Raw genomic sequence first — 16,450 nt, 5'->3', positions numbered from 1 at the left:
GCTAAGGGGGTTGTAGCTCCCTTCCAGGAGAAGCTGGAAAATGAGAGAAGGTTGTAGCCTTCTGTAGGTAGAAGCCTGCGTACTGGTATAAGACTACACCAGTACAGATCCATTGTAAAAAGAAGTTTCTAATTGAAAGAAGATAGAGACGAATTGCAGCAGGTGGTTTTCACCCACATTGGGTTTCCACCTTATATCTTGTGTTCTTGTGTGTGACTGTCTGTTCTGTTTTACTGTTCCTGGTTACTGTTTATATGGTTCTGACACACAGATTAATGATCAACATTTGAAGAATAAATTAAATTATAAGTCTGCAAGTTATACGCGAGTTTCCTTAACTGCAGTTGCGTATATACACTGTTTCCACTAACTGAAGTAGCGTATGCAAATATGATTATGAAATGAAAAATAATTGACTTGATAATATTGATTCACCCCCCCTCTCAGTATTATTTCCAACAATTGGTATCAGGGCAGGTCCTTTAGAAGAAGCTTGATCGCTTGAAGGAAGATCTATCATCATGAGCAACTATGAAAAAGAGGCATCGATCAGGCCACCAATCTTTGATGGGAGCAACTTCGTCTATTAGAAGGTAAGAGTCACAGCCTATCTTCAATCTCTTGGTACAGAAGTTTGGGATATCGTGGAAGCAGGATACACATTTCCATTAGCAACTCCTACAGATACGGATGGTAAGAAGCAGTATGAAACAAATGCAAAGGCTGTCAATACTCTATTAGGGTGTTTATCTCAATCAGAATTTGTCAAGGTTATGTAGCTCAAAACCGCAAAAGAAATATGGGACAAGATCGTTTTGAGCTATGAAGGAGACAATCAGGTAAAACATGAAAAACTTCAAACTCTCAAAATTCAATATGAAAATCTCAGAATGTACAATGATGAAAGTGTGGCTAATTATTTCCTATGTATAGATGAGATCGTTAATCATATGAAAACCTTGGGTGAAGAGATAAAAGAAGTTACTTTGGTTGAAAAGGTTCTAAGATCTTTGTCTTCTAAGTTTGAATCAAAAGTCTCTGCCATAGAAGAAAAACATGATCTACAGAGCATTACCATGTCACAGCTACACAGAATCCTAAATACTTTCGAAATGAGAAAAGGGAGACCATCAAATAGGAGATAATCCGCATTCAAAGCTTCAGGAAAAGGAGATTACAATGAGTCAGGACATATGTCAGAAGGAGAGGAAGAATCAAACTTTGTCAAGAACCTTCAACGGGGTTCTGGAAGATTCAAAGGTAAGCTACCTTTCAAATGCTTTGCTTGTGGAAGAGTCGGTCATTAGTAGCCAAGTGTCCTCACAAAGATAAGCTTGATAAAGGTAAGGAACCAGTTAGATGGAACAGAAAATAGAATGTAAGTAAGAAGAGCTATTATACACATGAAGGCAGTGATGGATTTTCAATCAGTGATGAAGATGAACAATGTAATGATTATAGACTTTTGTTGGCTTTTGAAGATGATGATTTCTTGGATGCTATAGATGAAAATGATCTCTATGAAGAAATTTCTAAACTTAAAATATGTTTAGAAGAAAAGAGTATGATCATAGATACTCTGACATTCCAACTTGTTGAAAGGGAAAACACAATGAAAAGTTAGAATGTGAAATTGTGGGACTTAGAAAAGATATTGAGAAAACAAAAGTTCTTAATCTTAGATTTGCTAAAGGATCTGAAACTTTAGATGAGATTATCAAAGCGTAGCATTCTCCTCTAATCAAGAGAGGTCTTGGATATACTAAAGAAGCATCTCAAGCACAGAAGCCATCCACCTCCAAAAGTTATCTTGATGCAGCAAGGAGAAGTGAACAAGTTGACAATCGACAGCAAAGGCATAAAGCAAATCACCAGGTAAATCAGGGTCAATCTACTTCAAGGATGAACAGAGATCACCAAGTACATCAAGGGCAATCTACTTCAAGGATGGATAGAAGCTACAACCAACCGCAGGTAAATCATTCTCAATTTTCCTCAATAATGAATGTCTATGGAAACTACAATCACCTGGGCTAATTGCAGGAATTTCTTCAATGGCCAATGTTTCTCTTGTCATAACTTTGGACACAAAGTAGCTCAATGTGTTGCCTACAAGACCATCATGACTAGAGAAGCACGAAATCAAAGGAGTGTGACTGGGATCATGAAAAGGACCTACAATAACTTTTCTGCTCTTGAAAATGAAATAGAATGTTCTTTTTGTAACAAATTCGGTCATGAAGATTCTGAATGGAGGAGTAGGTTTCAGCAAACAACTCAGAAGGAGCAAGCTTCATTAAGTCCCAAAACATGGAAAAAGAAAGAAGCGCAACTAGAAAGATTTGGTATTGCCTTATATGCAGAAGGACAGGAAAATCAGTGGTACATCAACAGTGGATGCTCGAAACGTATGACAGGTGATAAAGAAAAGCTTCAGTCATATAGTGCCTTAGAAAAGGAAAGGAAGGTCTCATTTGGAAATGACACCCCTGCACTCATAAAAGGTAAAGGTTTTGTTCTTTTGAAAGAATAGGTCAAAGTTGGAAATGTTATGTAAGTTGATGGCTTAAAACATAATCTATTGAGTGTCAGTCAAATGTGTGATCAAGGAAATGAGGTAATATTTCAATCAAATGGATGTATTGTTCGTGAGCTTGATACCGGAGAAACAGTGATCAAAGGCATAAGAACTCAAAATAATTTATACATACTCAAGGGAGGACAACAACAATGCTATCTAAGCAAGAATGATGAACACTAGCTATGGCAGAGAATACTGGGGCATCTAAGCTTCTCTTAGATAAGGAAAGCATGCAAATATCAGGCAGTTCGTGATCTCCCTGACATCATAATTCTAGACAATACAATATGCAAATAATGTCAGTTCGGTAAGCAAACCAGAACTAATTTCCCTGAGAAGGAAGGGTCAGCTAGTAAGCCACTTGAACTTGTCCATACTGATGTATGTAGTCCATCCAGGAAAAGGTCACCTCGAGGAGAAGAATACTTCATATTTTTCATTGACGACTTTTCCAAGATGTGTTGGATAGGACTTTTGAAGCATAAAGATGAAGCTATCGAAAAGTTCAAAGCATTCAAATCCTTGGTTGAAAACGAATTAGATCACAGAATCAAATGCCTTAGGTCTGATCGAGGAGGGGAATTTAAGTCAGATGAATTTTTCGATTTTTGTGAATAACATGGAATAAGAAGGGAATTCTCTACTGCAAGGACTCCTCAGCAAAATGGAGTAGTAGAAAGGATGAACAGAAAGGTTCAACAAATGGCTCGTGATATGCTTGATGAGTCTGGAACTCCTGCAACCTTCTGGGGTGAAGCTGCATTTGCTACCGTTACTATTCTCAACAAGACAAATGTCCGGGTGAACAACACAAACTCCTCATGAACTTTGGTATGGTAAGACTCCTACAGTAAAATATTTCAAAACTTTTGAAAGCAAATGTTACATCAAAAGGACTGATGAAAGCTTTGGCAAGTTTGAACCTAGAGCAAATGAAGGCATTCTCCTTGGTTGCTCTCCCCAAAGAAAAGTATATAAGTGTTACAATAAAAGACTTGGAAAAATTGTTGAAAGTATTGATGTAGTGGTTGATGAAGAAGGAAACAATCCAAGGCAGGTAAAATCCAAAGATTTCGAAGATGATGAGGACTATCCTTCAACATCAAATCAGACTTATGATGAAGAAGAAACCTATGAGGCACCAGAAGAACAGATAAGGGTAGAAGAAAAGACTCCATCTAGGTATGTCTAGAAGAATCATCCAGAGACTCAAATTTTGGGGCAGAAAGAGGCAGGTGTACAAATAAGAAGAACTATTTCAGAAGCTTCAAGCTATCTAGCATTGCTCTCTTCCACTGAACCATGAAATGTAAGTGAAGCATGCAAAGATGAATTTTGGGTCAATGCCATGAATGAAGTACTTGAGCAGATTGAAAAGAATAACACTTGGGAGTTGGTTCCTAGACCAACTGATAAGAATGTCATAGGGACAAAATGGATATTCAAAAACAAGCTGAATGAGAATGGAGATGTTATTAGAAACAAGGCCAGACTTGTTTGTAAAGGGAATGCTCAACAAGAAGGCATAGACTTTGAAGAAACTTTTGCACAAGTTGCTAGACTTGATGCCATAAGAATGTTCCTTTCTCTTTCTAGCTTTTAGGAGTTCAAAGTATATCAAATTGATGTGAAATCTTCTTTTCTAAATGGAGACTTAGAAGAAGAAGTGTACATTGAGCAACCAGATGGATTCATCCTTGGAAATGATCCAAAACTTGTATGCAGACTCAAAAAGACTCTCTATGGCCTTAAACAAGCTCCAAGCGCTTGGTATTTTCGGTTGGACAAATACCTCCATCAACAAGGTTTTTCAAAAGGATCAACAGATAGCAATCTATATATAAAAATTGATAATGATAAATTGCTAATACTTGTTGTGTATGTTGATGATATCATCTTTGGTAGCAATGAAGAAGCCATGAGTCAAAACTTCACTTTGGTGATGCAGAAAGAATTTGAAATGTCCTTACTTGGTGAGCTCACATATTTTCTTGGTTTACAAGTCCAACAAAACAAAGATGGTATTTTTCTATCACAAACCAAGTATCTCAAGCAGATCTTGAAGAAATATGGGATGGAGGACTCAAAACCAGTATGTACCCCTATGGTAACAGGATGCAGCCTCAGCGCAAATGATGAATCAGGAGCAGTACATCAACCAACCTATAGATCCATGATTGGTAGTCTGCTCCAATTGATAGGTACCCGACCAGACATCATGCATGCAGTGGGAATAGTTGGAAGATTCCAAGAAAATCCAAAGGAAGCACACCTTTAGGCAGTTAAGAGGATTTTTAAATATCTTCAAGGAACGCAAAATTATGGCTTATGGTATCCTAGAGATACAGATCTCACACTTCATGCATATACAGATGCAGATTGGGCAGGAAGCGTGGATGACAAAAAAAGCACTAGTGGTGGTGCATTCTTTATGGGTTCCAGATTAGTATCTTGGTTCAGTAAGAAACAAAGCTCAATTGCATTATCTACAACTAAAGCAGAATATGTGGTTGTTGCATCTTGCTGCACACAACTCCTTTGGATGATGCAAACATTGAAATACATTCAAATCACTTGTACTCCACCTATCTCCATTTTATGTGATAATACAAGTGCAATCAGTATTTCCAAGAATCCATTCATGCATTCAAAGACCAAGCACATACCTATCAAATATCATTTTCTCCGGGACCAAGTGCTTGAACAAAAGGTCAAACTGGAGTATGTTCCCTCCAAGGAACAGGTTGCTGATATATTCACCAAACCCTTGCCCAAGGAGACATTTTAATACCTCAAACAGAAGCTGGGAGTAGTTGATGCATCATCTTGCTGTTGAAATTATCTGTTTCAGAGAACAGTGGTTGTACGCGAGTTTCATGAAGTGTATCCGCGTACATACACAGGTGTCTGTGGACACAATCGCGTATATTATGGTTTGAAGACAAACAGTGGGGCTAGACTCAGGATGAAAAGAGTCTGATATGGGTCTGACAGAGACCATCTGGCACAGGTTCAGGGGGAGCATATACTTCTAATAATGCATTTTTGGCATTATTTTAGAAGATCTTGGTTCAATTTCACAGCTGTTTTTTGTTCAGGTGGAACAGGTGTAGAGGGAGATCATGGTTGCTGGTCTTGATGATGATTGACAGATGCTACTTGCTGATAACTATCATAGTCTTGTCTTAGATATTTAGTCTCTATGTCATGTATTTCTTTTATTATCAAGGTCATGTAACGGCCTATGTTGGTTTCCCCACTATGCCTGGGATGGATGATGTAATGTTCTTGTTTTATCATGTGTAAAATTTTGGTGTATCCCCACTTGGTTGGGATATGGATGTATGTATGAGTCTTTGGTGATAGGAAGGTCATTTATGATGTATAAAGTCATGTTTCTTCTTGTAGAACATCTTCTTGCAGACCTTGCCTATAGTCAAGGGGAGCATGGACAGCACAGCAGAGCAGAGGTATTTAGTCCTTGGTATTTGGACCTATGGTTTTTGGACCACGGTATCTCGTCCGAAGTGTTGAACCCAGGTATTGGGTCCATGGTATTGATTCTCTATGTTTTTGGACCATGGTATTAAGAAAGACCTAAGACTATAAAAGGGGAAGGAGATCATTAGGCAAAGGCATTCACTCAAGCATTGAATATCTTATGAAGAGAAAGATCTGGAATACTAGTCATTGGGTTATGGTGCATAGCTAGATCTGAATCAAGGAGGAGCCTGAGCGCTAGAAGAAGGATAAGTTCTATTGATGGGTCAAGATCTTAAGGCTTGAATAGTAGTATCTTTGTGTGATTTTGATCTGTTATATTTGGTGCATGACTTGATCTATAAATCTGATAATCTGAGTATCACTGATGTCTGAATAAGTGAAAAGGGTAAATTATATTTTATAGATCTGTACGCAGGTTCGGCACATCAGAGGCGCGTATACACGTTGGTTGAGTAAGTCAAAGCAGCGTATACGCTTGTTGGCCTTAATAAAGCAGCGTATGCACGTAGGTTCTACATATTGAAGTAGCATACATCTCATGAAATATGTTTTAGCTACTTCTATTTATTGTTGCAGTGTTCTGGGTTCAGGATTGGTTTCTGGTTACTATCAATGTATTCTGGTTACAGCATTCACAGAAGTAATTGTTTGATTCAGTTTTGATTGAAGCAAAGGAGATTGGTTGATGCAGAGGTATTTGATGTTTGATTATTTCATTGATGGTTCCAGTCTAAAAAATTATGAAACGTGGTCCTTGGAAGAAAAGAGAAGGTTGTAGCCTTCTATAGTTAGCACCTACGTACTAGTACATCAGCTAGTACAAGAGCTAAGGGAGTTGTAGCTCCCTTCCAGGAGAAGCTGGAAAATGAGAGGAGGTTGTAGCCTTCTGTAGGTAGAAGCCTGCGTACTGGTATAAGACTACACCAGTACAGATCCATTGTAAAAAAAAGTTTCTAACTGAAAGAAGATAGAGACGAATTGCAATAGGTGGTTTTCACCCACAATGGGTTTCCACCTTATATCTTGTGTTCTTGTGTGTGACTGTCTGTTCTGTTTTACTGTTCCTGGTTACTGTTTATATGGTTCTGACACACAGATTAATGATCAACATTTGAAGAATAAATTAAATTATAAGTCTACAAGTTATACACGAGTTTCTTTAACTGCAGTTGTGTATATACGTCATTTCCACTAACTGAAGTAGCGTATGCAAATCTGATTATGAAATGAAAAATAATTGACTTGATAATACTGATTCACCCCCCCTCTCAGTATTATTTCCAACAAGGAATGCTCTACTTCCTTTAAAGCATCAAAGCCTGCCTCTATCTGATATTCCAACTATTGAATTGAATATTATGTTAGCTTTAAATGTGCCTCCAAATTCTTAATATTTTCTTTGTGATCCTTTACTTGATCTGAGGATTTTTTTCAAGGCAATACAGAGCTTATTTCTTTCTTCTTCACCTTTCAACAAGGATGCAGCCTATCCAAAATGGGTAGAAACTTGTTCTAAAGATGATCTTAAATCTGTTGATGAAACAACCTGCTTTTCTAACTAAATAACTACCATTGTCTTCTCAGCATCAATTCTTTTTTGCTCAGCAAGGTAAACCTTCTCTATCAAATCACATACCTCAACTTGTGTAATTGTCTCAATCTCCATAGTTTGCTTTAATGCAGTTTCTAGTGCCTTCTTATCAGCTTGCAGAAGAGACATTTCCTCCATCTTTTCCCTCAAAGGAGGACCAAACGTTTTTACTTTTTCATTTTCCAGTACTCTTCATATGCAAAAAAATCAAATAATAGTTTCTCAAGAGCATTGAATTTGTAATAGACCCAGAGTTTTTTTGCCTGCATTTGATTGGCACACTTTTCTATTGTGTCAATCTCCTATATTTTATGATAAATTTCTTGTTTCAGAGGCTCTGATTCCTTTCTTAAAAAACTCCATCTCATTGTGAGTTATATCTATCAAGCCCAAGTTGTCAACTGCTCAAGTAATCTTTGTTATCCTCTCTTATGCAAAAGCGAGCTTGGATCTTACCAAAGTTATTTCCTGTTCAAGCATTTTCTCCTTATTAAAAATTAAATCTTTTTCCCTCTACAGTTTAGGACCATTTTCATCCCATTTATATCCTTCATCACTTGAGAGATGGCCTAAATCCTCTTTACTATGTTCAGATTCTTAAAGTCTCATTTCTAGACGTTCAAGCTCTAACTGCATAGCCTGAAGCTTTTTCTCATTTATTGCAATGCTAAAGAGAAGCTCCATAACCTATCCCTAAATTAAATCCAGATCAATTTCAAACTTCTTTCTAAGAATGTCAAGGTTATCCATTGATAATCCATATTTTCCAAGCTTGACATCCATCTCTTCAAATAATTTTTGCACCTGTTGTTCCTATTCTTTCAATGCTTTAAGCTTCTCTCCAATCCGTGCATGCAAGTTAGGAACAAGTGCATCAAACTTCGCTATATTGGCTACAGAAACTTCCATTTTGATTGTTTCCCTTGATTTCCCCACATATGTGCCTGACTCATTTTCATTTGCCAATGACTGAAGTTCATCAGATTGGTTTATTGCAAAATGAGCATCAACATTATTTGATGAGTCCTTTCTTATGTTTAATGCATCCACTTGTTGAACAACTTTCTCATTCCCCTTGACCATATCTTCACTACTATCTATCAGGTTCTTTAGCTTGGACTTGATATCCTCTATCTCCCTGGAGAAAAGTGTCCTCTCTTGTATGGAATTTTCCAGTTCTTGACTAGTTTCTGCAATATTTTCCTCATTTTATCATTATCATTTGCAGTTTTCTCATACATGACTAATGGTTTCTCATATTAACCTTCCATTTCTTTCATTTTCAATTGTAGTTCATGTTCCTCCTTTGTCAATAAGCTAAATATTGTATCGGAGTCTAAATTTTCATCCATGTTTTTACAAAAGTCAGACTACTCCTAAACACCCACTGCACCTCCCTTGTGGGTAAAAAGTATACCATGATGACTTTCAGAAATATGAATGTCCTTTTCCTCTCCTTGTTGCTTCATTTCCTCAATAGCTTCAATTTCTTTTGTGATAAAAGAACAAATGGGGCTCCTCAATACAATACGAAGACTTCTATCAATGTTATGACATCTATCTCCTTTCAAAAGATTTATATTATCAGCATGCTTCAGAGTATTTGTTGCATTCTGCCACATATTCACTAATAAATTTCTCTCAAATATAGCTTTCTCATGCATCTTAACTAATTTTCCATTCTCTTGAGACATCCTCGTGATCTATGTTTGATTATTTTGAACCTCATCAATCATTTCTTCTTGCCACAATTATAAGTTCTGCTATGGATGCTCTGACGTAACATTAGAGGAGGAAAACACAAATTCTATTTTGGAATATTTCCATTATTTAATGTTCCTAGTGTTCCCCTTGTCTCCTCTTAATGTCCATCACATTTCATGCCAAATTTCATATATCTTTTACCATCTTCCAACTCTATCCTCAGTTCATCAGAATCCTTTTCAGGCACAATCCCCATTTCTAGTTTTTCAACCTCATTTCTGAATTCTTGAGATTCTATAATGCCCCTTATAGTTGTTGGAAGTAATGCTTTCATGTCATGTGTTCCATGTGTATTACAAGTTGTCATTGAATATTTTGAGGTGTTATTCTAGATGTGGTTGTTTCCCATGTGTATGAGTTGTTGTTGTGTCATGTCCCAGTGATAGATCCACTTTCTTAGGATCTAGATTTGTCGAAGTCAGTAATTTGTATCCTATATATATATATATATATATATATGTAACCTTTGTGATCAATAAAAATACGAGAGTGATTTGTTTTGTGTGTAATTTTTCTCCCTCCTTATATTTTTCTAATATGGTATCAGAGCTGGTACTGACCTGACTCCCTCAAGGGAGGGCCAAGAATATATGAGGGATCCTGAGTGTTATTATTTCTGTACATATTATTATATCTGTACATATTAGTGTAATTTTGTTGGAATTGACCACTCTAAAAATGTTTCTTTATGAAGACGAGAAAGATCCAAGACAAAGATTGAACCAGATGAGCAACTTTTGACCTGTGCTAAGGAGGGACATGGTGACTTGTCTATGCCTGAATGACAGCTGTAGTTTGATGATTCTTGAGTTTTTAGTTGTGAAATGTTTCAATTCTAGTTATAAAAAGGGTTGGTGTTTCTTAAAATGGAAGCCTCAGTGTCTGAAACATCAATTCTTGTGTGTTAGTAAGTTCAAGTTGTTTGATCAACTTTTGAACACATTCAACATCCAGACCCCTATCCTAGCAACTGACAGATAGACATGTTGGGTTGTGTTATTCTTTTCACAACTAGCTCACGTAGTGAACCGAGGGGTTAGAGGGGCGATGGAGCCCCCCCTTCATTGCACTGATTGCGCAGCGAGGGGGTCATAGAGGGGATGGTAGCCCCCCTCTGTCCAGGGGGTTTGAGGGGGGCAGGTAGCCCCCCTCCACAGGGTCTGGGCAACGCCCTAGGAAAATTATTTTTGGACCCTATATTAGGTTGGGCGGACCTACCTATGGTTTTTTGCATGATTTTCGCACATGGTTTTGGACGCGATGGTTTTCATTCCATGTTATTGGATGCTTCGGCATGTATAAATATGCATTGTAACATTGAAAGGAACATAATGAAAAATCAAGCTAGTAGTCCCAGTTTTGGGATCCAGGGGAAAATCTCTGTGTATATGTGTTTTATGTGTTATGCTCTCGCATTGTTTATTTTCTTTGTTTTAGAATTCGTATGCAGGTAATTTCTATATGGGTTTAAAACCTATAATACGAAATAAAAATATCCAATAGATCGTTATTGGTCCATAGGATGGTTTATTACTTGACAGTTCTTATCGCAGAAGCCTCAATGAGTCGAGGTGTCAATGTTGTTGATCTTGCAATGTTCATCAATGATGGCCAGAGACGGTTACATTTTAAATGGATGTCAAGTGACAACTCGAATATGTGGTGGTGAAAGAACGATGTTTGCGAGATTCCAGAGTGGATGTGAGTGCTGATGAAGACCATTCAGGCATAAATTATCCTAGTTGTTGTAATATGTGTTTTCAATGTTTTCCATGTAAGCATTAAGTGAGGGTGTTGGAAGTAATGCTTCCATGTCATGTGTTCCATGTGTATTACAAGTTGTTAGTGTGTATTCTGAGGTGTTATTCTAGATGTGGTTGTTTCCCATGTATACGAGTTGTTGTTGTGTCATGTCCCAGTCATAGATCCACTTTCTTAGATCTAGATTTGTCGAATTTAGTAATTTGTAACCTATATATATGCAACCTTTGTGATCAATAAAAGTATGAGATTGATTTGTGTTGTGTGTAATTTTTCTCTCTTTCTATTTCTAATAATAGTTGCATTCAATTCAATGGAATCCTTATTTTGTACAGTGTCTTGCCATAGTTTCCTAATGACAACCTTTTCTTGCATTTCCTACTCATACATGTCAATTAATCTTTCATTCTCTTTAGTTATCTCCTATAATTTCATTTGACACTACTCAACCTCCATTCTCGTATGGATCACCTCTGGTTCTACTTTTCCATCCCCATTGATACTAGCATGTTCCTGCAATAATGTAGTTTCAACACTGCCTTGAATTTATTCTTCATGCCCTTGAATTAAGGTTTCACAACCTCTTGCATTTTCCCCCATTCCATCTTCCATGTCTGGCACATGCTCTCTGCAAATGCTCTTACCTCCAAAATTCCACCACATTCTTCTTGCATCTTCTCTTTATCGCATTGCTTTTTCATATAGCTCAAGCAATCTTTCATTCTCTTCTAATGTATCCTGCAATGTTACTAGAAGTTTTGCAATCTCTTTTCTAAGATGAAGAACTATATGTTCTACTTCAACATTCATAGTGCTTGTTCCATCTGGTCAAATATTTGAGCAATCTTCCTTTGTATACATGCCTCCCTTTCTTAAAAATTTATGATTCCTTTCTTTAATTTCTTTCTCAAGTTCCTCAACTTTATACCTGAAAAAATGAACTAGTTTTTTGGGATTTTTCATTCATTTCATGTGCATCTTCCTCAACTTTCCTTATTTCATCCAGTTCTTGCATGGATTTCTCATACATGATAATCAATCTTTCATTATCTTCAATTGACTCCTTTATTTTTTTGTGTAAATCATCAAATTCCTTAGCCAAAGAAATGGAAGTTCCCCGAGCTTCTGCTTCACATTGATTGGTTTCACTAATTTCTTCAACTAAATATTTAAGCTCCCTTTCCGTTGATAAACCATCTCTAAATGATGTCTCCTCTTTCACCTTTGGAGCATGAATTGCAACGTTCAGTTGGACTGCTCCATCAACAGCTGAAATCTTCATCTTATCAAAATGGATCATTAAATCATCAACATGCCTTTCCAAATTTTCTTTTGCTTCTAGGTAGAAGCAAGAGTTATTATGAAGAGCTTATGCTTCCCTTTAGTACAAATCAACTTATCTGCAAATAAATTCATTCTCCTCACTAATGGAATAAAGATATGATTTTGATGATTCATTCTAGTTCACAAGGTTTGGGTCCTACTAATGGATAAGCTTCCAGTCCAAAGCTTTGAGCAATTGATCTTGTAATACATCTATCTATTTTGACATTTTCTCTAGCTCTCCGCCCTCATAAGATTCTTAATACCTTTCTCAGTTGTTCCATCAACCTTATGTTTCCATTGCAAACCTATTCACCTCAGGATTGTGATCAAGACGATTCTTTAGAATTTGTAGCTCCTCCATTAACACATTCTTCTCTTCTAAAAGGTGTACTTCTACCGACATCTTGTTAGAAGAAACTACCTCTAGTCTCTTAATTTTGTCTTCTTGAAAACAAAGCATCATCTTTCCAAATTGTGCATATTCCTCATGTTGTTTAACCAAAAGTTTTAGTTGTTCATTTTTAGTAGCCATTTCTTTCATTGTTGTTTCTAAAGATTCCTCTCTTTTCAGGGCTCCTGCAAGTGCAGATTCCAAATATGTTTTGTGAAGAGCCTTCTTATGTCCAGGCAGTGGGCTTGCTAGAGATTTCATATCCCATGCATGTGGTCCTAAAGAACTTAGCAGGGCCATGCTTCCATAGTCATCTTCTTGAGTGGGCGACACTTCTTTGAGCTAACCACATAGATGACTAACTTCTTCCTTCAACTATTGAATTTGCATCATCAAAGTTATAACATCTCTTGTAGCATCTTCATTTACAGATGCATTATTCCAAATAAAATTTTCTCATTGTGAAAATTTCAAAGTGCTAAGTGTCTCTATTGCACAACAATTAGAAGGGTTGACATTGGAAATGATAGTCATTTTAGAGTTTCCACCAAGAGAGAAGAAATGTAAGTTTGGAGTCACGATATGGTACATGTTGTAGTTCCCCATTGGCAATATTTACAAGATTCATGATTAAGAGCCCAAGAGATGAGAGTGATTTGTTGATGTTTGAGGCCTCTTTCAAGCACTCACCCTTAGCACCTAAACTCTTTTATCTCTCTGAACCTACCAGATCAACTAGATTTAGGCATCCAAATCTATGATGAGTCACCGACTGACTCTCCCACTTGCTTTCAATTATACAAGTAAATACACTATGCAAGCGACTACTAGCACGATTCATATTTGTTGCTAGGACTTTCTTGTTGGTTGCTCCCTACAAGAGTAGTCGAATAACACCATTCACACCTTTCACCTCAACTTCTGAAATATTTTCAACATACACTCCTTTCTTGGCATCTTCCCTCATCTGCAAATTTGTTGATGATGGTTCTAGGAGATCTGCAACATGCTCATTGTATATTTCTAGAAATGAACACTTGCAAATAAATTTCAATTTTTCTTCTTTTCGAGCTTCTTCTTCCTTACGGATCCTTGCAAACAAATGCTCAAAAACACGAGGCGTCATTCCATGGTTTGCACTCAGTTTTTGCTCTATGTCCTCAATATCACCAAGCATGGTATGTGTTTTCCCACTCCCAGTCTGACCATATGCAAACATATAGTTGTTGTATCCTCCCATGTAGTTCTCAACCATGGGCAATCTATCTACTTTGAAAAGTTTTTCCTGAGATATATTTTCCCTAGCTATAAGGTCAAATGTAAAACAAGACTCTAGGTGCCCTAGCCATGTAATAGTGTGGCCATTGTCTTGTCTGACACATCTAGAATGACCTTGAGAAGAAACTTTAGTGCTAATAAGAAATTGAATGCAAATAACAACCTAAACATTATGGTCATCCCAGAAAGATGGATCCTCTTGAAGCTCAAAATGATGTTGCACAAAATTTTTCTTTGAGTCTATTCCAAACCTTTTACATGAGAAACATTATGGGTTTCTGTAAAAGGCACCATCGGGAGATTCCCAGTGCTTGCATTGACACACTGGTTGGTTTTTAGAGATCTAGTTACACCATTCATTAGGGGAATTCTGAGGCGTAAAATGGGCCTCCTAAGGAAATTATAAAATAATAATGGAAATAATAAAATAATATTAGATTACATCATCAAATTTTAGAGGGAAAAAGTAAAATGCTATTTTTTCAACTCGTATTTTCATCTTATCTTCCTATGGGTTTACTCAATTTTCGAGTAGCAACACTTGTTGGATGAAAAATTTGATTCCTGATCCAAGGAGTACCTATGTTGTATAGTTTCGATGGACCCTACTACATGAAAAGGGAGTAATACATGAAAAACATGATTGCAATCATGTTTTTTCATGTATTTCTCATTTTTCATGTAGGAGGGTCCATCGAAACTATGCAACATGGGTACTCCTTGTATGAGGAATTAAATTTTTCATCCAATGTGTACTCCCGCTCGAAATTTGAGTAAACCGTTAGGGAGATAAGTAGAAAATACGAGTTGAAAAAGTAGTTTTATTATTTTATCATTTTTTAATCTTTTTACTCTTTTACTCCAAAAATGGCGAATCATCCCCCATGGTTGACATCATCATCTTGAATCCTATTGGTTCTTATAAATTTTATTTTGGTTGTACATTTTTCTTAGGAGGCCCATTTTAGACCTCAAAATTCCCCTAATGTGGGGTACAACCAAAGATGTTTTCAAGACTTCCAGCTCTAGAAAGTGGAGGGTCAGACAAATGGCTCAGCTCTTGAATTTTTCCTTGGGACAGATATTTCACTAAGCCTGTAGAATAAAATTGGGCAATATCCACAACCGTGGCAGTTGAAAATTGAGTTCTTGACTCATGCCACACAAAACCTGTTTTTGTTATTTGAAAATATGTTTGACCTATTGTGTAGATCATTCTCGAACGAGCCAAAATTAGATTCTTTTCAAGTATTTTCAGAAAACTGATTTGAAACTTGGACTTGTCCGGACGCGAAAATATTTGCCCAAAAACTTGTTTTAGGAGTACACGGATCTTGCTCTGCATTTGTACTGGCTGGTAAATTGTGGTTAGCTTCTCGAATGGGACATAATGGAGGCCGCAGAGTAGACAAAGAGTGATCCTTGGCACTAAATTCTTGGAAAGAATTAGCATCAACATTGTTATTTTTATTATTGCATTCTAGAAATATTTTTTCGTTGAGTTCCTTAAAGGTATACATAGAGGAGAAGCAACTTTCCTCATTCTGATTCGTTAATCGAGAAGTAAAACAAGATTTCCCCTGAAGTGATATCAACAAAACCCTAGGACGAATGGTTCAACCCACTACCACCACTTCCACTGACATAGTTTCAAAAACTTTCCTCTCTTGTAAATATTGATTTTGCAATGGTTAGAGTATCCAAACTACCCTATGTTCATCTCTTCTGACAGATTCAAACCCTATAGTTTGATGCTCAAATAAATTTTGCAACTATTAGAGTATACAAATTACCTTATGTTCATCTCTTCTGAAAGATTCAAACCTTATAGTTCGATGCTCAAATACAACTGTACAAGTCTGATTATCCCTGTTTTATGTAAAAAAATGGTTGGACTCGTATTCTTCAGACTGTATAACTCGATCCCAAAGAGATTCACTTCAAAATATTCTTTTACCGAAGTTGATTACAGAATAATCGTAACAGAAGATGAGAAAATACTATTCCCTTGAATTTCCCCAAAATTTAGGACTTCCAAAAACAATAAAAAACCGAAAGCAAAACTCCTAGAGTTTAAGTTCAACCAAATGAAGCGTGAATGCTTCAAATCCTCCAATTTTATCTTGAATGGGTTGCAGATCGTCGCCTTCTTGTGATTTTCCACATGATATGATATCAATATTATACTCTTGCCCAATGTTGTAACTCTTTATATTTCTTTGCCTTGATATCATATTCTTGCCAATTCTCTAGC

At 36.8% G+C, this 16,450-nt stretch overlaps 2 pseudogenes; both read right to left on the bottom strand.

The window, feature by feature from the left end:
- Positions 1–7,441: 7,441 nt before the first annotated feature.
- Positions 7,442–8,759, bottom strand: LOC149192416 (uncharacterized; annotated as a pseudogene).
- A 2,988-nt stretch (positions 8,760–11,747) lies between these two features.
- LOC149192415 (kinesin-like protein KIN-12G pseudogene) lies at positions 11,748–15,739 on the bottom strand (annotated as a pseudogene).
- Between the last annotated feature and the right edge of the window lie 711 nt (positions 15,740–16,450).

This window comes from Pinus tabuliformis, chromosome 2_2 (assembly GCF_031772625.1).
Source record: "Pinus tabuliformis cultivar Carrire ecotype Pingquan chromosome 2_2, CPIR1, whole genome shotgun sequence".
Taxonomy (NCBI): Eukaryota; Viridiplantae; Streptophyta; class Pinopsida; order Pinales; family Pinaceae; genus Pinus; species Pinus tabuliformis.
Note: the sequence above shows the minus strand (reverse complement) of the source record. Positions and strands in the feature narration are given on the sequence as shown.